We start from the raw sequence: 21,660 nt of genomic DNA on the forward strand, positions 1-21,660 counted from the left end.
ACAGTAGTATCTCACAATAATTCCATGAGACAGGTGCAATTGTTATCCTCATTTTACAGATGAGGGTATTGAGGCTGAGGGAGATTAAATTCCTTCCTCAATGTCAAACAGCAAATAAGTATCTGATTCCTAACTTGAAATTAGATGTTTTAAACTTCAAGACCAGCCCTCTGCTATGTCACCCAGATAGCTGTAAATACTTAACAAATACTAAATGAACACATTCTTTAGCATCCTTTTTCTTCTTTGAATAATCCTGGACATGTTCTCTTCTTTGTCTCTGTCTTTTACCACTAGCAACTCAAATAATTCTACCTCAGGCAATCTCAGTCTCATATGTATGCATCTTCTTTAACACCCTTTCATTTTCCCTTTTTTAGCTCAATTCTTAACCAGTTGCCTTGGGAAAATCTCCCTTCCTCCTTCCTTCACATCCATTTGTGAAATAAGAAATTACCACAATAACTAGTAGCTTATTCCAGTAAGAACAGTGCTAGTGAGGTAGAGGAGGGAGCAAAAGGAAGAAAGGAACGGGAAGGATTAATATTAGTGTTCAAGAAATCCAGTGACTGGGGAGGGAGCTGCCTATGCAATGTACATTTTAGTGGAGAATTTTTTTTAAATTTTTATTTTTTTTAATTTTTTTTTCCATATGCTTTTGAGTTGAAAATTTTTCTCCCTTTTTCCCCCCCCACCCTCCCCAAGATGGCACACAATCTGACATAGGCTTTACATTTACATACCCATTAAACATATTTTCACATTAGTGAAGTTGTAAGTAAAAATTAAAACCAATAGGAGGAACCATCAGAAAGATGAAACAAAACTCAACAGAAGGTAAAAATAAGTGAGAGCGATTTGACTTCCGTAGTCATTTTACTGGAGAATTAAGGCATGCTAGCCATACCTCTCCTTTTAACCTGTATTAAAGGAGACAGCCATTTGGGATTTAGGTACTAGAAAGAAACTAAAGACTTTGGAAATATCCCAGCACCTCTACAAACATATTTTCATCTACACATTCATGTTATTCTAATTAAATCTGCTTCTTCCTCAAATGAGAGGCAGCCTTCCGAGAGCATAGAAAACTGGCATCAACCAGACAGACCTGGTTCAAGTCCTTTTTCCAACAGATATGGTGTATGTGACTCTGGATAAGTCATTTTCCCTCTCAGTTGCCTAGAAAGCTCTCAGAGACTTAAAATTGCATAGGAAGTAATGACATGCAGTGGTAGAGGAGTTTCCTTACCTAAAGATTACTTAAGTCATTGGAATCACAAGTCCAATCCCCATTTCTTTTCCACAATACATTTTTAAGAATTTCCTATTAAATTTGACTATATTCTGTTTTAATTACTAATTAGCAGAAAATTTTTCAGTCTTCATTTTTCCTTTGCAAATGTGCAGCATTTCATCTGATATATGACTTTGACAGAGTTTTGTGAGCTAGCCTGGAAATCTAAAAGAGAAACCACCATTTATAACAGTTGCTAGAGGAAAACATGTTCTGACATAACCAATCAACTTATAAATGAACTGTGATTAAATGGGGATTCATAATTTCAAGGGATATTCTTGGGGCAGAGAGACTTTTTGGTTCTTCTGAGATAATATCAAGCAGGTGGCTGCCCATTCCACCCGCCAAACATTCCTGAGAATCAAGGGCTGACTATAGACTTCCCTCTCTTTCCTGATTCTCTGGTCCCATAATAAACACAGGTGTTTCCTCTACATGAGTTGATTCTTAAATCACCTCACTAAATACAATATATACTCAGCTCCATCCTGGTTCCTAGTGATGACACCATATTTTCTGTTCCTGCCAGTTTCTTGGGCTTTGAAAGGTGAAAGTTAGATTCTGTGCATTCCTACTAAATACTTACAATTTGACTTAGAATTTAGTTCCGGGACTATATTTCCAAAAGATTATGGAGAGGGGCTTTTCTAGTTGTAGGAGCAAGCCCTCAGTTAAATGGTGATTAAAAAAGTTTATTTGGGGCTTTTGTGTATATGGGACAAGAAAGAATGACCTAGCTATCCTGTCAATTTAATCACTCTCTTTTTCTATCCCTGCCTCTCTGTCTCTTTCTCTGTCTCTCTCTCAATATCTTTCTCTGTCTGTTGCTGTTACTTTTTCTCTCTGTACCTTTGTCTCTCTGTCCTCTTCTCTGTTTCTTTGTCTCCATCCCTCTCCCTCTTTCCTGTTTGCCAAGCCATCCGTTAGACAAGCCCAAACTCATTCTCAGTGGTTCCTACAAAACTTGCCAAAACAAAGCATCCTCATCTTTCTGGATCCCCAAAAGAAGCAATCCAGTGGCCTTCTCATTCCTAGTTGTGTTCTTATTTCCTTCCAGGGAGGGGGATATTATCTATCTGATGCTTCAGGATGCCTGTATTTCAGGAAAGGGGAGTGACTTCTCTAAATATGTGTCCCTTGTAATGCAATGGTGGGGTAGAGGTGACTTTTACATGCTCTCAATGTTTACATTGTGAATGGAAGTAGGATGATATATTTCTGAGTCCATGTTACTAATCATATGGTTGTCCCACTGCAAGGGCCATTCTTAGAAGTATTCATGATACTGGCTGAGAAACAAGATGTATTGGCAAAGATGAGTCCTAGGGGCCTTTTTATTTCAGTGGGCAATAGGAAAATGAACTTTGGAGAATTGGCTTATGGTGCTGAACTGGATAGAATAAATGAAGCATTTTATCCCTTCTTGCTATCTTTCAAAGTCTAGAGTATAGATCAGAGGTCAGGGATCATGGGCTCCAAGTATGACAAAGCATACTACAATCTCTCCTCAACCAGAGAGGAAAATTCATTCAGTACCTAATAGGATATTATTCTGGATCATCTATCCTCCTGTTTTCCCTATGATAGCCAGAGCTGTATGGCCTGGCATCCACCAAGAATGTAACCATGTCATCTGATCCGGTGGAATATACAAGCTGTGAGTTTCCATATTCCTCTTTAGAAAGCAAGACATTTACACAAAATACAACTGTCTCCTTCATTTCCAGGCATCACTGTCAGCCCTGATAATATGAAGGATGACCTTAACAGCAAATTCAATTGAGATGTGACCATAAGAGACCCTGCCTGCCTCAAGTCCCCTGTCTCACCCGGCTCTAATGTGCCAACTCCATTAAAGGGGCACACCTAAGTAAAACATAGTGGTGACATCCCTGTCTGTTACATTTCTTAATTCCATTTTCCCATTTAATCTGCATAATGCTGTCCTGGTTTGGCCAAATCTTGAGAGCCTCTGATGAAAGATAACATTTCAGCTCTATTAGGACAGTAAATGGTTCTTTGTTAACTCCATTCCCTGAGAACTATCTTCTCCCTGCCACTATCACCTGCCTTCCCTGAAGAGAAGTCCATTTATGAAGCTTTACCACATCTTAGTCTGCAGACTTCTTTCTATCATATTCCATTTACAGGTCCTGAGTTAAGCTGGAATCCCAGAGTTCATTACCGTAAATTCACTAGATGTATTAATTTCTATCAAGGGACTTCTCTGGTATAACTTGAACAGGGTCCTTGAACCAAAATAAATAGTTCAGCAGAGAATCCTCCTGTGCTCTAGTTTGGTTGTGGTCCACAATTTCTCTGTTTCTCTAAGCATGTTGTCTCAGAATAGGTACATAAATAAATGCTTGTGCATTTGGATTATAGAAAATAAAATGTAAAAGAGTCAGTCTAATATGAATAGGTTAATCAAAGGTTCATTGTGTCTGTGTATGTATATATGTATGTGTGAAATGGGTACATCTTTGGTGTGGTTTGAGGGTCAGAAAAAAATTGGCATCTGGGTTCAGTTTAGGATTCAGGAAACTAATTTCTTCAGGTTTAGGATTCCTTATCCCTCTTAGTCAAAGTCTCTGGAGAAAAATTCAGTCATCATAAAAACCAATTTGTCAGAATATAAAATCAACATTTCTGAATGTATTGATAATATACAATAATAATCAGAGACTTCTGTAGAACCAAATATATGGTTATTGATTAAGTCAGTTTGATATTTCCACCTGCTTTTCTCCTTAAGATCCCAGAAGTCTTCAGCATAGCACTGGTCTCTGATACATCCCAGCAGGTTAGTTCCACATTTATCCTTTCTCTAAAAAGACTGGTCCATCACCCTCTCCTTATGCCAACCATCAAGACACACATGTACTGGGGCTTAGGAAGTTAGACTGAACAGATCCCTTTAACATCCTTTGAGCTCCTTTGGAGAAAGCTTCTGGGGTAATCCTACAAGCATTCTGATTATATCAAGGACTCATAAACAATAATGTTTATAAACAAAAAATAGAGGGCTCATAGTTATCCAATCTCAGAAAAAGAAGTTGAAAAAGGCATCAATAAACTCCCCCCCAAAAAAACCAAATCAAGTTCTAGAGAGATTTGTCAGCAAATTTTATCAAACATTTAAAGAATCAGAAAAAAATAGTAATGACATTGTTCTAGAGGAACAAAAAAAAGTTCAAGAATCTCAAGGGAAATAAGTCTGGGTTTTTTTTAAGTGGAAAAGGAAGGGAACCTATCACTAATCATATCTCAAACAATTATAAAGAAATAATTAACAAAAGAATTTGGTGTCAGTTAAGAAATAGAGAGGTTGATGAGTGGAACAGATTATGTAAACAATTTACAAAAGTCAGTGAGCACAGTAGGCTAGTGTTTGATAAGTCCAAAGACATGAGTTACTGGGTCAAGAACTCTATTAAACAAAAACTATTGGTAAAAGTAGAAAGCAATCTGACAGAAACTAAATATAGACCAGTATTTGCACAATATTGCAATATAAACTCCAAATGGATATATAGCCAACATAAATTAGGGCAACATCATAAACAAATTAGAGGAGCTAGGAAGAAATTACAGGTCTGTGAAAAAGGAAAAATTGATGTACAAACTGGATAAAGAGGATCACAGGAGGTAAAGTGGACAATTTTGATTGCATTATAAAAACATTCTTGCACAAACAAAACAAATGCAACTAAAACTAGAAAAGAAACAGGCAAATAGAAAAATACATGTGCAGCAAATTTCTCTGATAAAGGTCTCTTTCCCAATATTTACAGAGAAATGATAAAAAATTGTAAAACTAAGAGCCATTTCCCAATTGATACATGATCATTAAATATAAACAGGCATTTTTAGAAAAAAAATCTAAATTATCAATAATCATATGAAAAATGTTCTAAATTACTAATAATTAAGCAAACATAAATAAAAACAACTTAAGTCATATCTCACTCCAATTAGATTGATGAAATTGACCAAAAAAGGAAAATGACAAATGATAGAGGGACTATGGGAAAAACAAGCATATTAATGTATTAGAGGAGCTCTAAAACTAGCCTAGCCATTCTGAAAAGCAACTTAAAATTATGCCTGCAAATCTATTAAACTGTACATATTCTTTGACCCAGAAATACTACTAAGTCTACATATATTCCAAAGAAATTTAAAGAAAAAAGAAGGGGAAAGTGGCCTAGCCATTCCTGATCTTAAATTGTATTATAAACCAGAAATCATCAAAACTGCTTGGTACTGGCTAAGAAATAGAGTGGTGAATCAGTGGAATAGGTTAAGTATGCAAGACGGGATAATCAATGACTATAGTAATCTATTATTTGATAAACCCAAAGACCCCAGCTTCTGGGATAAGAACCTACTCTTTGACAAAAAATGCTGGGAAAACTGGAAAAGAGTATGACAGAAACTAAGCATAGATCAAAATCTCATAACCATATACCAAAATAAAGTCAAAATGGGTTCATGATTTAGATATAAAGGCTGATACTGTAAGCAAACTGGCAGAACAAGGAACAGTTTGCCTATCAGATTTATGGAGAACACAAGAATTCATGACCAAACAGGAGATACAGAACATTACAAAAAGTGAAATGGATAACTTTGATTACATTAAATTGAAAAGTTTTTGCACAAACAAAGCCAATGCAGCTAAGATTAAAGGAAAGTAGAAAATTGGGAAAGGATTTTTATAATCAGTCTCTCTGATAAGGGCCTCATTTCTAAAATATGTAGAGAATTAAGCCAAATTTATAAGAATATAAGTCATGTTCCAATTGATAAACGGTCAAAGGATATGAACAGTCAGTTCTCAGATGAAGAAATTAAAGCCATCTATAGTCATATGAAAAAATGCTCTGAATCACTATTGATTAGAGAAATGCAAATCAAAACAACTCTGAGGTATGACCTCACACCTATCAGATTGGCCAAGATGACAAAACAAGAAAATGATAAATGTTGGAGAAGATGTGGGAAAATTGGAACACTAACACATTGTTGGTGGAGTTGTGAAATGATCCAACCATTTTGGAGAGCAATTTTGAACTATGCTCAAAGGGCTATAAAAATGTGCATACCCTTTGACCTAGCAATAGCACTTCTAGGGCTATATCCCAGAGAGATCATAGAATTGGGAAAAGGACCCACACGTGCAAAAATATTTATAGCAGCTCTTTTTGTGGTGGCAAAGAATTGGAAATTGAGAGGATGCCCATCAATTGGGAAATGGCTGAACAAGTTGTGGTATATAAATGTAATGGAATACTATTGTACTATAAGAAATGATGAACAGATTACTTCAGAAAAACCTGGAAAGACTTGTATGGTCTGATGCTGAGTGAAGTGAGCAGAACCAGGAGAATGTTGTACACAATAACAGCCATGTTGTGTGATGACTAATATTGATAAACTTAACCTTTCCCAATAATATAAGGATCTAAGACATCTCCAAAGGCCTCATGATGGAAAATGCTATCCACATCCAAAAAAAGAACTATGGAATTTGAATGCAGATCAAAGCATACTATTTGCTATTTTTTCTCTTTTAATGAGGTTTATTTCCTCTTTCTGGTGGTTCCTGCTGTTGGTTCTAATTCTTACTTACAACATCACTAATGTGAAAATATGTTTAAAAAGAATATATATGTATAGCCTATATCAGATTGTGCGCCATCTTTGGGAGGGTGGTGGGGAGGGAGGGGGAGAAAAATTTTAAACTCAAACGCATATAGAAGTGATTGTTGATAAATCAAAATAAATTAATTTTTAAAAAAAAGAAAAAGAAAAAAGGAAAAGTGGGGCAGTTAGGTGGCACAGTGGATAGAGCTCCAGCTTTGGAATCAGGAGGACCTGACCTCAGACACATAACACTTACTAGCTATGTGACTCTGGGCAAGTCACTTAACCCCAACTGCCTCACTAAAAAGCCAAAAAAAAAAAGGAAAAGTACACATATTTATAGTAGCTTCTTTTGTGTTGGCAAAGAATTAAAAACTGAGGCGGTATCTATCAATTGGGGAAAGGGTGATACATAAATGTGACAGAATGCTATTGTTCTGTAAGAAATGATAAAGAGGATGATTATGGAGTAGTACGGGAAGACCTGTGTGAAATCATGAAGAATGAAGTGAGGAGAACCAGGAGAATAATTTATACAATAATAAAATTATTGTAAAATCCAAAATGTTAAAAGAATTAGGAACTTGATCAGTACAATGATCAATCATTATTCAAGAGGTACCATGATGAAACATACTACCAATTTTTTGATAGACTGGTGATGGACTAAGAATATAAGCCCCTTTTTTGGGGGGGTGGAAGTAGAGAAAATGAGAATTTGTTTTGCTTGTTCATACTTTTTTTGTTGTTTTTCTTGCTTTTCCAATGTAGTAGGACACATGGGAGGGAAGAAAGGTGAAATTTCACTTGAAAAAATTAATTGAAAAATTCAAATATAAAAATAAGAAATGTTCATAGGATTATTATTATTGTTATAAATATGATACTTGTATAGGATTTCATATCTCTCAAAATGCATTCACATGCAGCTGATAAAAAGTGACTGTTATCTTGGGCTGCATAATCAAGAGGCTAATGTCCAGAATGAGGCAAATGATTGGTGAGCTCCCCAGCCATCTTCATGATGTGCTCTCTCCCCTTAGCTCTTATTCTGAAAACAATAAGCAAATCACACAGCCACTTCTGGAAAAGAGGTGCCAAATAATTGTTCAATGACTCCAGTTACCATCCTTGTTACTTCCTAGGAGAAAACCTTCCTCCCTGGTCACCACTCCCCTATATGTATTATCTTCTCCTATTAGAATGTAAGCTCCTTGAGGGCAGGAACTCTTTTACTTTCTGCTTTATTATATCTCTAGGGCTTAGCACAGTGTTTGGCACATATTAAGTACTTAATAAATCCTTTTTTGCACTCATTCATTCATTCATAAGAATTTTGCTGTACTGTCTTGGTCAGATCACATCTGAAGCATTGTTTTTGGTTCAGAGTATCATATTTTAGGAAAGAAACTGACATTGGTTAAGCCAAACTGGCCTCCTTTCTAGACAAGTGATGCTCTAATTCTCATTTCCCATTTCCATGGCTAGCACAGCTGTTCCCCAAGCCTGGAAAGTATTCCCTTCTAATTTCTGCCTCTTGGGATTTCTGGTTTCCTTTAAGATTCAGTTCAAGCACAATTGTCTTTATGAAGCTTTTCTTCATTTCCGCAGTTGAAAATGTATTTGTTTAGTATGGGCTTCAGAGTGGGTGTGTGTTGGGGAAAAGGGCGGGGGAGGTGGTGCAGTGAACCTGGAAACAGGAAAAACATTTCAAATCTTGCCTCAGTTTTCTCAGCTATAAAATAGGGATGATGACAGTATCAATTCTCAGGGTCATTTGAGGATCAAATTAGGTAAAACACCTGTAAAACATTTAGCATAGTGCCGGCCACATAGCATGTGTTATATAAATGCTTGTTCTCTTCCCCTTTCACATATGCCTATGCATCTAGATGGTACAGAAGACAGAGGGCCAGACCTAGAGTCAGGAACACTCATCTTTCTGAATTAAAATCTGGCCTCAGACACTTACTAGCTGTGTAACCCTGGGCAAGTCACTTAACTCTGTTTGCCTCAGTGTCCTCATCTGTAAAATGAGCTGTAGAAGGAAATGGTAAACCACTCCAGTATCTTTGCCAAGAAAACCCCAAATGGGTCTGACTGAAATAACTGAACAGCAGCAATGCATGCACTTGTCTTTCCTTTTGTAACAAAAAGCTCCTCAAGGGCAGGGACTATTTTGCTTCTGTCTTTCTAGCTTTAGAATCTAACGTGGCACACTGTTAGCAATTAACAGATGATTCTTTATTGATAGACAAACTGAACTGTGTCTAGAAGAGGATATCTGCTATGATGGTAGAGATTATGCCAATTATAAAGAGTAGCTGGAGGATTTGGGGATGTTTACCTCGGAGAAAATAAAGTTTATTGGGTGGATTGGAGTGAGGACATGAAAGTTATCTTCAAGTGTGTGAAGAGCTGTCTTGTGAAAGGCTGATTATATTTGTCCTAACTGGCCCAAAAGTGTGGGGGAAATAAAACATCTATTAAGTGTTTACTATGTTCTAGGTTCTGTGCTAAGCACTTTTACAAGTATTATCTCATTTAATCCCATTTGATCCCAAGAGGGCAGAATAAGGAGTGACAAGAGATGATTAAGAGGCAGATTTCAGCTTGATAGGAGAAAAACATTTCTAACAATTAAGTAGTCTGAAAGTGGAATAGTTTTCCCCCATGAGTTAGTGAGTTTCCTGTCATTGAAGGTCTTGCGGTAGTCTATTTATTTATTTATTTATTTGTTTGTTTGTTTGCTTATATATTTATTTATTTATTTTTAGTTTTCAACATTCATTTCCATAAGATTTTGAGTTCCAAATTTTCTCCCCATCTAATCCCTCCCCCACCCCAATATGGCATGCATTCTGTATACCCCTTCCCCTAATCTGCCCTCCCTTCTATCTCTCCCCCCCTTCTCTTATCCCCTTCCCCTTCTATTTTCCTGTAGGGCAGGATAGATTTCTATACCCCATTTCCTGCATTTCTTATTTCCCAGTTGCATGTGAATACAATTTTCTTAACATGTGTTTTTAAAACTTTGGGTTCCAAATTTTCTCCCTTCCTCCCTCCTCACCCATCCTCACTGAAAAAGCAAGCAACTTGATACAGGTTATACATATGTAGTCAGGCAAAACACTTCCATAGAAGTCATGTTGTGAAAAACTAACTATATTTCCCTTCATCCTATCCCAATCCCCTTTTATTATATTCTCTCTTTTGACCCTGTCCCTCGTCAGAAGTGTGTGCTTCTGATTAACCCCTCCCCCAATCTGCCCTCCTCTATAATCCCCCTTCTCTCTTGTTCCCTTCTCCCCTATTTTCCTGTAGGGTAAGATAGATTTCCATACCCAACTGAGTGCGCATGTTATTCCCTCCTTAAGCCAAATCCTATGAGAATAAGATTCATTCATTCCCTGTCACCTTCCCCTGTTACTCCTCCACTGTAAAAGCCTTTTCTTGTCTGTTTTATGTGAGGTAATTTATCCCATTCTATGTCTCCCTTTCTCCTTCTCCCAGTATAATCCTTTCTCACCCCTTAATTTTATTCTTCAGCTATCACCCCTTCATCTTCAACTCACCCTGTGCCCCCTCTCTCTCTGTGTCTTTCTTTCTCTCTGTCTGTCTCTCTCTGTCTGTCTCTCTCTCTGTTTCTCTCTCTCTGTCTTTCTATATATGTATGTATGTATGTGTATACATACATATGTATACACACACATACACATAATTTTTCCCTCCAACTACCCTAATACTGACAAAGGACTCATGAATTACAAATATCATCTTTCCATGCAGGAATGTAAATAGTTCAGCCTTAATAAGTCTTTTATGATTTCTCTTTCCTGTTTACCTCTTCATGTTTCACTTCGCTCTTGTATTTGAAAGTCAAATTTTCTATTCAGCTCTGGTCTTTTCATCAAGAATGCTTAAAAGTCCCCTATTTCACTGAATGACCATTTTCCCCCTGAAGGATAATACTCAGTTTTGCTGGGTTGGTGATTCTTTGTTGTAACCCTATCTCCTTTGCCCTCCAGAATGTTATATTTCATGCCCTCCGGTCCCTTAATGTAGAAGCTGCTAAGTCTAGTGTCATGCTGAGTGTGTTTCCACAGGCTGCTTGCAATATTTTTTCCTTGACCTGGGAACCCTGGAATTTGGCTACAATATTCCTAGGAGTTTTCCTTTGGACATTTCTTTCAGGAGCTAATTGGTAGATTCTTTCCATTTCTATTTTACCCTCTGGTTCTAGAATATCAGGGCAGTTTTCCTTAATTTCTTGAAAGATGATGTCTAGGCTCCTTTTTTGATCATGGCTTTCAGATAATCCAATAATTTTTAAAATTCTCTCTCCTGCATCTATTTTCTAGGTCAGTTGCTTTTCCAATGAGATATTTCACATTGTTTTCTATTTTTTCATTCTTTTGGATTTGCTTTACAATACCTTGATTTCTCATAAAGACAGTAGCTTCCAATTGCTCCATTCTAATTTTTAAGGAAGTATTTTCTTCAGTGAGCTTTTGGACTTCCTTTTCCACTTGACCAATTTTGCTTTTTAGGGCATTCTTCTCCTCGTTTGCTTTTTGGACCTCTTTTGCCATTTGGGTTAGGCTATTTTTAAGGTGTTATTTTCTTCAGTATTTTTTTGGGTCTCCTTTAGCAAGCTGTTGACTTGTTTTTCATGATTTTATTGTTTCACTCTCATTTCTCTTCCCAGTTTTTCCTCTACTTTCCTAACTTGCTTCTCAAAATCCTTTTTGAGCTCTTCCAAGGCCTGGGACTGATTCATATTTTTCTTGGAGGCTTTGGATGTAGGAGCTTTGACCTTGTTGTCTTCTTCTAGTTGTATGTTTTGATTTTCTTTTTTACCAAAGAAAGATTCTATGGTCTGCCTTTTTTTTTTTGCACCTTTATTTGTTTATAATCCCAGGCAATTACTTGAGTTTTAAATTCTTTATTAAGGAAGGGGTCTGCTTCCAGTGTAGAGAATGTACTGTCCCAAGCTTGGGGGTTTTGTGCAGCTGTTTTCAGAGATACTTGTATGAACCGGTAAATTTTTCATTTCTTCCAAGGTGATATGATAAGGGGCAAGGTGTTTGCTTCTTTCCTGGCCTGTGCTCTGGTCTATGAGTAACCACAAGTACTCTTTTCTGCCTTAGACCTGTGAGGAGGATTTCTTCTCACCACCACTACAAGCTCCACCACACCAGCTCTCTTCCCCACCCCAGTACTGCCACTCAGAACTGTGACCCAGATCTAAGCACGCTCAAAGCAAGAGAATCCTGCACCAGTATAGAGATCCCTGTAATCCCCTCTAATCAGCCGCTCCATTCCCCCTCAGTTTGTGAGCCAGAAGCTCCAGAAGTAGCCACTGATCCAGCGGTGTCCCAGGAACTGGGGTTAGGACAGAGCTTCTCTCTCTCACCATAGTCACAGACTTTTCCCACTGACCTTCTAAATTGTCTTTGGTGTTTGTGGGTTGAGAAGTCTGGAAACCATCATACCTGCCCACAGTTCAGTTCTCTGAGGCCTGCTCCAGGTTTGCTGACACCTGCCTTACCTGTGTGCCCACGCCAAACTGTGCTTCTCACACAGCCTGGAGCGATAGACCTTTCCAATCAACCATACAGGTTGTCTTGGGCTGTAAATTTGTTTCACTCTTTTTGTGGGTTCCACTGCTTTAGAATTTGTTTAGAGCCATTTTTATAGGTATTTGGAGGGCTTTGGGGGACAGCTCAAGTAAGTCACTGCTTTTACTCAACTGTCTTGTCTCTGCCAGTAGAGTTTTGATAAAACATTTGTCAAGGATGTTGGAGAGAGGATTGCTGTGTAGGCAGAGGCTTGATGAGATGACCTCTAAAGTCCTTTCCAACTCTGAGATTATATGATTCTAAGGATCCCAGGATTTAAAACTTTAAGGGAACTTGGAGATTATCTAGTCCAAACTGAAGCCCAAAGAGGTTAAATAATTTGCCTAAAGTCATACGGGACAACTAGGTAGCACAGTAGATCAAGCACTGGGCTTAGAATCAGAAAGATCTGAGTTAAAATCTGGATTCAGACATTTACTGGATGTGTGACCCTGGGCAAGTTATTTAATCCCATTTGCCTCAGTTTCTCATCTTTCAAAATAAACTGGGAAAGGAAATAGCAAATCACTACAGTATCTTTACCAAGAAAATCACAAATGGAGTTATGAAAAGTCAGCACAACTGAACAAGGTCACATATAAGCAGGGTCCAGATTTGTACTAAGGACCTCTAACTTCAAATCTATTGCTGTTTCAGACATACTGTGTTGATCAGATTCAAACTTAATAATAACTGTAAAGTATAGCTAAAATGTTGGGTGGTATAGTGAGAAAAGAAATGGATCTGGATTCAGAAATCCTAGACTCAAATCCTTTCTCTGATACTATCAACAGAAACTCTGGCTTACTGTCATGAACTTTCCTGGGCCTCGGTTTTGTCATCTGTAAAACAGGGGTTGGACTAAATGCTTTTTTTTATTTCCCTTTTAGTTCTATGATTCTATTACATGGGCTGGGCTTTCAAAACCCAGAAAACTTAAAATGTCAGAGCTGGATATATAGGACCTTAATGTTCATTTCTATGATCCTTGTAAGTCTAGAACTGAAAGGAAAGTAAGTGATTATCCACTCTAATTCTCCCATTTGGGGGCAGCAGAAGAGGAGATAAACAATAAAAACAGGACCTAGGAATTCATTGGTATTGGGAACTCTGTTGTGAAGGACTCCCTCTTCTAATGGAGATCATCATCTTCTCTGTAACCTAGTCTTAGCCAGTTACCTAGAGCTCTGAGACATTAAATGACTTGCCCAGGGTCACAGGACCAGTATGTGCCAGGAGTAGGACTTGAACCCAGATCTTCTTGTCTTTGAGACTAGCTCTCTATCTAACAAGCTGTACTCTCTCTCAATCTTTCATTTTAGAAATGAGATAACCAAAAAGAATATTTAATTTTCCCCAGATCACAGAGTTACTACGCATCAAAGACAGAATTTGAACCTAAGTCCTCCAAAGGAATCCAGAGACAGTGTATAGAGAGAAAGAGGCCTGGAAAGGGGTAATGACTTGCCCATGGTCAGACTGCAAGTTAAGCTAGTGGCAATAGCTGGAATTTGAACCCAAGTCTTTTATTCTTGTGTTCTTCCCCCTTCCCTAAAGGCAAAAAGTGGCCAATATTTTAGTGATAGATTGCTGTGCTCAGGAAAATATGAGTGAGTCCTAGAGCCTTATTTCTTTTCCTTGATCCTCTTCTCCACATGGATCTGGATGTAGTTTGCCAGACACTTCTTAGGTAAGCAAGAAACTGCCTCCGGATATGATGGATCTGAGGGAGTGTGTCTCTTGCCTAGAGAACAGGCCACTGGGAATAAACAAACAGCTTTCCTCTTGTGCCCCTGAATATTTAATCTTCTATTTATTTACATTCCCTGACTGGGGATAGGTTTGGGGATGGGGATAGAGGGGCTGTATGTCAAATCCTGCTTGAGGCTTTCTTCCTGTTAATATATTAGAGCTGGCCAGGGTTTCTGTGACATCAGCAGGAATTAATGCATAAACTTGGGAAACAATGGCTGAGGAAACTGGGCCCTTTGATGTGTGGGCAAATGACTCCCAAATGGGAAGCATTGATATATAGCCAAGCTAGGGATGAAAGAGGGGTTGAATAGAAAATGTGTGTACCTTTGACAAGATATCCATCTCATCTGCCCACTCTCCTCCTCTCTAGGGGTGTAGGTTAAAGGTCCCAGTTCATACCCAGCTCTGAGGATCCTGGGGTCCTAGCCAAAGACCCTGATATCACTAGGCAAGAGCCAGCCTCTTTTTAGGATCATAGGATTTAGAATTGAATGGCATCTTAAAGATCTTAGAGTCTTATTCCATAATTTTGTAAAGATGGAAACTGAGACAAAAAGAGGGAATTATTTGCCATTGGTTATATAGGTAATATATAAACTAAACTTGTTTCCTACCTCTAAGTCTGGATCAGTCAGATGAAAGACATTTCTAACTAGTAATTCAGATCCAAAGTGTAAGATGCATGTTGTCAATTGTATATAACTAATAAAGGCAAGAATTCAGAACAGAAGACAAATTGGAGGGCTGTTCTCCCCCAAGGCTCCTTCTGGTTTTTGATGTTGTTGTTGTTGTACTTGGTTTTTATTTGCATGAGAGATCAAAGGATCATGGAAATACAGATAAGAAAAACTTTAGGGGCTCCAATGCCCTTTGTTTGTTAAAAGGCAACTCCTTAAAAATTATGTTGAAGGGGATGACCAATCAGGAATGAATAGAAGTTAAAAGTGACCTCCTAATTCTAAGTTAAATACAAGTCTGAGGTATAGACATTTTTCCTAGTGAGCAGGAGGAAGTAGGTTCAAGAAAAATTGAATTCCTATAGGGTTCTACTTAGTTTTCTAGCCATTCTGTGTTCCAAAAGAGCTTGGCCCATGGGTGAAAAACTCTGTTTATGGATCAAAAAAGCCACATACATTTAAGACCTTGAGAACTAACAGATTCCTCTCCTTACAGAGAGAGAACAGCTAAAAATTTTCCCCTAATCTGACACTGAGTGGGAAGGATTCACTAAAAGAGTCTTCACTTAAATTTGGGACTCTAATCTAAGCAAGAGATGACAGAACTCACTTTCCCTCTTACAGTGAAAAAAAAAAAAAGGGTAACACCTCAAGTGAAGACTCCAGTTGAAAGCCGGAATTGAAAATCGAAAGGAGCTTCTATAACCACATTATTCCAATGAAGTAGTGTTTACCAGTCACCACAAGACTAGTGAAGATTACATGTCATATGAAACTAGCAGTGAGCAGGCCTCAGAAGAGCAGCACAGTGAAATTACCAAAGACGTCGATGGTCCTATAGGGCTGGAGGTGTGAGTTGCCTCTATGCATTTGTTTCCTATATAGTGTTCCTTTCCGCATATATACTTAGTCACAGATTTCCCAGATGTGTGTCCTTCCATGAGCGTGGCTATTCTATCGCTGAGAGGTTATTTGTGACAGAATGTGTCCAAATTCTTCCCATGGTGGGGAGATGTGATAGTTACCTTTCTTACTATGCTACTTCATAATTATGTCTTTGCTTTGAACTATGTATATTCTCTGGCTGACGACTTATAAAAGTAAACACATCAGTAAGGCTATGGTTTGAGTAGATGCCATCCCAGAGTTATTTTGAACCTGGGCACCTTTTAGGGTGATTCCTACATGCTAACAGTGGCATTCTAGGTGTTACATAAGTAGTAATAGCTAGGATTTATACAGTGCTCTAAGATTTGCAAAGCACTTTACATATGTTAACTCATTTGATTTTCACAACAACCAAGAAAGACTCCTAAGTAGTAGATCTATAAATGTAAAAGCATGACTGCCTAGGTGAAGTGCTCAGAAAAGTATTATGAACAGCACCCACCCCATCCCCACTTTAGAGACTTGGTGCCATAATGCCTGAAATGCAATAATTATAGAGTCATCACTTTGAATTACTAATTGCTCACTCCTATATCTCATTTCAAGATAGATATCCCCTGGGCAGGGAAAATATGTAAAGCCATTAATAGCTTAGTGTGAATAAGCTTATCAGTTACTGAATAAGCTTATCATTTATCAGTTACTGACTTTTGCCATAGGAAAAAAGAGTCAGAAAGAAGACATGTATACTTTCGGGGACAAAGAATTGAAAGAGGGAAGAGCATACAGAAAAAAGCAGACTTTGGGAGAGGGCAGTAAAGGACAAATAGCTGACTTCACAATTTTGCTGAGGGCCAGATGCTCCTTATGAAGAAGCTCCAATCTGTGTGGGCAAGAGTAAATTCTCAGTGCTTTGAGAACATTGTCCCATGAGAAAAGATCTAAATGTACAACATGATTGGCAAAGCAAGAAGCCCTGGAAATCAGGAGACTTGGGTCTGAATGACACCTCTGACAGAAACTTGTCTATGGTAACACCAGTAGTCATGCCCCCTTCTCAGTTTCTTTCTCTACAATTCAATTCTATAATTAAAAAGAAATCTAACAACATTTATTAAATGCTTAGAAGTACAAAATGGTAAGAATGCTTTTGCTCTAAGATTAGCCCTGTGATTTCATTGGTGTATGGCAGAGGCATCAAATATTGCCTGAAAAAGATAAAATATATTTAGGAAATATTTTACAAAATAAGTAAAAATACAATAGAACATAATGTTAATATGTGGTTTGCTTTAAATCAGTATGAACTGCCAGTGATTCTTATGTATGGTTTAGTGGTCCCTGTTTCTTTTGAGTTTGATACCCAAAGGCATGCACAGTTTTATAGCCTTTGGGATATAATTCCAAATTGTTCTCCAAAATAGTTGGATTAGTTCCCAACTCCACCAAGAGTGCATTAATATATCTGTTTTTTCTGCACCCCAGCCCAGCACTTGTCATTTTCCTTCTCTATCAGTTCAGTCGATATTAATGGTGTGAGGTGGTACCTCAGAGTTGTTTTAATTTGCATATTCTCTAATTATTAATGATTTAGAGAATTTTTATATGATTATTGATAACTTTTATTTCTTCTTCTAAAAACCACCTGTTCATATCTTTTTGATATATAAATTGAGGCATGGATCTTTTTTTTTTAATAAATTCACTCAGTTCCCTATATATTTGAGAAATGAGACCTTTACCAGAAAAACTTATAAGTTCGTTTCCTCCAGTTCCTGCTTTCCTTCTAATTTTGGCTGCATTGGTGTTGGTCGTGCAAAACTTTTTTTTTAAATTTCATATAATCAAAATTATCATTTTACCTCTCATCATCCTTTCTATCTCTTGTTTGGTCATGAACTCTTCCCTTATTCATAAATTTGACAAGTAATTTTTCCATGGTCCCTTAATTTGCTTCTGATATTACCCTTTATGTCTAAATCATGTATCCATTTTGAGCTTATCTTAACATGCAATGTGAAATGTTAGTCTATGCCCAGTTTCTGCCAGACTGCTTTCCAATTTTTTCAGCAGTTATTATCAAATAATCAGTTCTTGCTGCAATAGCTCGGATCTATGGATTTATCAAACAGTAGGTTTCTGTGGTCATTTATTTCTTTACATTATGTGCCCATTCTATTCCACTGATCAACCACTCTATTTCTTATCCAGTAACAAAACATTTCGATGGTTACATCTTTTGTAGAACAGTTCAAGATCTGGTACAGATAGGCTATCTTTGTTTTTTCCCCATTGTCTCCTTGTATATTCTTGACCTTTTGTTCTTCCAGATTAATTTTGTTGTTATTTATCTAGCTCTATAATTGTTTTTTTTTTATTTGATATGACACTGAATAAGTAAATTAACTTAGGTAAAATTGGTTTTTTTTATTGGCTCAGCCTACCCATGAGCAATTAATATTGCTCCAATCTGATTAGTTCTATATTTGTGTGAAGTGTTTTGTAATTGCATTTGTATAGTTTCTGTATGTGTCTTGTAGATAGACTCCCAAATATTTCAAACTGTCTAAAATTATTTTAAATTGGATTTATCTTTTTATCTCTTCCTGCTGCATTTTGTTGTAGTATATAGAAATGCTGATGATTTGTGTGAGTTCATTTTATGTTTTGCTTCTTACATTGCTTCTCCTGATCTTTTGAAATGCAGGGTCATAGCCTCCAATCTCTTTCATCTAAAATGAAAGAAAAACAAGGTTAAAAGAATCAATGCCTTTATTCATGGGTACATCTTTCTGGATGGAGAGAAGACCTGAGTCTTTTTCCCCTAGCAGGGTTGTTTGTCACTCAATGCCATCTGGAATGAAGAAGTAAGCTGAATAGAAGAAATCAAAAAGCAAGAGAGATTGGCCCAACTAACAACTTTTCAAAGACATTCCCAATTTCAGTTCTGTACTTGTAGCCATTCAAAGAAGCTGTTCAACACATGGTTAGCAGACTGTCACCAGTTAAAGAATATCTATGTATGCTTCAAAGTCTCTCCAAAGCATTTCTGTTACATGTCACTGCATCTCTCCTGGAAACAGGATCCCCAGACCCTTCAATATGGGGTTGCATAAGTAGCACTGTGTGCATGCTCATATAGTCCATTGGCAAGTTCCTATTGCATGATGAAACAAGACATGAAAGGTGAATGGGAGCCAGACTACAAAGGGATTTAAATGCCAAGCTTCAGAGTTTTTATTTTATCTTACAGGACATAAGGATCCACTGAAGTCTTTTGAACATGTATGGCATAGCCAGATATGCATTTTAGGAATATTAATAGGACGGCTGTATGGAGAAGGAATTAGAAAGGAATGAGATTTGAGGCAGCTATTAGGAAGCTATCACAAGAAGCCCACTGAAAGGTGATAAAGACTTGAACTACAGTGGAGGCTATGTGAATAGAAGGAAGGGGATGGATAAGAGAGGAATAAAAGTTATGAGAAATTGAATCATTCAGGATGACTCCAAGCTTGCAAACTGAGGTGACTGCAAGGATGGTGGTATCAGCAATAGGCAACAGCAAAATTTGAAGAAGACTGTTTTGGGAGAAATACGGTTTTCATTTCTGTAACATTGAATTTCAGAGGCCTCCTGAGCATCCAAGGGAAAATATTCCTGTAGGAAATTGGTAGTATGGAACTAAAATTCTGAAGAGAGATTATGATTAGCTGTATAGATCTGGGAGTCATCTTCAAAGAGATAACTGACCTGATAGGACCTGAACTGAACTAATTCAATGAGTTCATTAAATGAGAGAGTTTAGAGAAATAAAAATGACAGGGACAGAGCCTTAGCTGTCTACTCTTTGAGAGCAGTAAGAGAAGAATCAGAAATGTATAGACAGGAATATCTTCCCTTGGATGCTTAGTAGGCCTCTCAAATTCAATGTTACAGAAATGGAAACCATATTTCTCCCAAACAGGCAGGAAGAAAAGCAAGAGAGACCAGTTTCACAGAAGTTGTAAAAGGAGAAAGTGCCCAGGAAGAGATGATTAACAGTCTCAAAACTACAGAGTTCAAGAAGAATAAAAAGTTTATTTAGAATTTAGAATTTAAGAGAGCCTTGGGCACCTTGGATAGAACACTTTTAAATAAATATTAGAGTATGAAGTCAGATCACTAGAAATTAAGGAGTGAGTGGGTGATGATGCAATGGAGGCAAAGGGTACCACAGATAATTCTTTCTAAAAGCTTGGCATTGAAAGAGGTCAAGAAGAGATGACAGGGTCAAGTGAGGATTTGTAAGGATTTGGGGGAATCTATAAAATGAGGGGGGTTAAACAAGATGAAACCCAATGTTCCTTTCTACTTTTCTCTTATTCAAATTTTGAGGAAGAAATGTCCTTTAATGGCCTAAATTGAAAAGTCCTCTAATAATTCTATACATGACCATGGAACTTAGTAGTTTACAAAGTACTTATGCATCTGGTTCCCTTGGATATTTACAATAACTCTGTGAAGAGGATTAAAGCCAGAGATGCCCTCCCTACTTTACATGTGAAGAAACTGAGGTTCAAAGAAGTGAGGTGATTTAGCTATGGTTACCCAAATAGTGAGTAGAAGGTCGGGGACTGAAACCCAGGACTTTTAACTCCAAGTCCAGTGTTCCTTTTTCACTCCACCAGGTTCCTCCTTCTCTCCTCTCCCCCGCATCCAGATTGCTGAAGTCTTTGCCAGTGACTTTTAGTTGGTTCCCTCCTCCTCTGGGCCTTTTAAAGATTAAGTTGAAATGTTTCCACAACTGTTCTCCATTAACTTGACTCTGAAGTAGCTTAAGCAGCTCAGGCTACCCAGAGTGATGATAGAAATAGAGAAGGCTTTTGTGATTTCAAAAGTTGTTTGGGCTCAGGTTGGGTTTCATTCATAAATTTTCATACAATTTAAACAAAGCCTGAAATTGTAATTAGACCAAAGAGATGGCATTTCTCTTTCAGAGTTTCAATGTATTTTTACACTTTAAAAAAGGAAGGAAAAAATCGCTTTGGTCTATAGTATGCAGTTACTAAGCATTTCTGAAGCATTACAGGAAGAAAAACAAGCCCTCTGAGCCTGATAAACTTGGGATCAGAAGGAAATATAATATGCAATAATGACATCTTTCTGACTTGTAATGAACTCTGCATAACTTGTATTTCATTGCTAGTTTCCTTTGGTTTCAAAAGGCTTCCCGCAAGGAAGAAAAGCCTTGTTTTAAAAGCATCAACTATACCAGAAACTCCCCCATTGCCTTCCAAACTACTCCCTGATTATTTTATTCAAGTTTTGCGCAAATGCTGGGCGTTCCCTTATGGTCTCTGATGTCAGGGATCCACCCTGGTGCGTAGGAACATCATCTACAGAAGGGACTGATTGTATTCCTGGCACCAGAACCTTATGCAAGGCTGGCATGCTTCTAAAGGAAATGGCTGTTTCTGAATGATCCTGGCACACAACTTCAGCTTTCACTATCTCCCTTTAATTTGGAAGACTATCCTGGTGGTAACAGTCAGAGTCCAAACAAACTGGGAAATGAACATTTTTCAATGCACCAGAAGGAATCTGAGACTCCCTACCTCCACCCTAACTCTTATAGGAAAATAAACACAGCAAAATCTTTGGGCTGATCCCTTATAGAGAAACAAGTTGCAAATTAGTGAAACTAATCCAAGCAACCCTCCTGAAGTAGACCTCATCCTTTTTGGTTCCTTTCTTCAATCACTGCTTATGTTACAAATGTTTTCCACTTCAA

The sequence above is a fragment of the Phascolarctos cinereus genome, unplaced genomic scaffold (genome assembly GCF_003287225.1).
Source record: "Phascolarctos cinereus isolate Bilbo 61053 unplaced genomic scaffold, phaCin_HiC Scaffold_2;HRSCAF=192, whole genome shotgun sequence".
In the NCBI taxonomy this organism is placed as follows: domain Eukaryota; kingdom Metazoa; phylum Chordata; class Mammalia; order Diprotodontia; family Phascolarctidae; genus Phascolarctos; species Phascolarctos cinereus.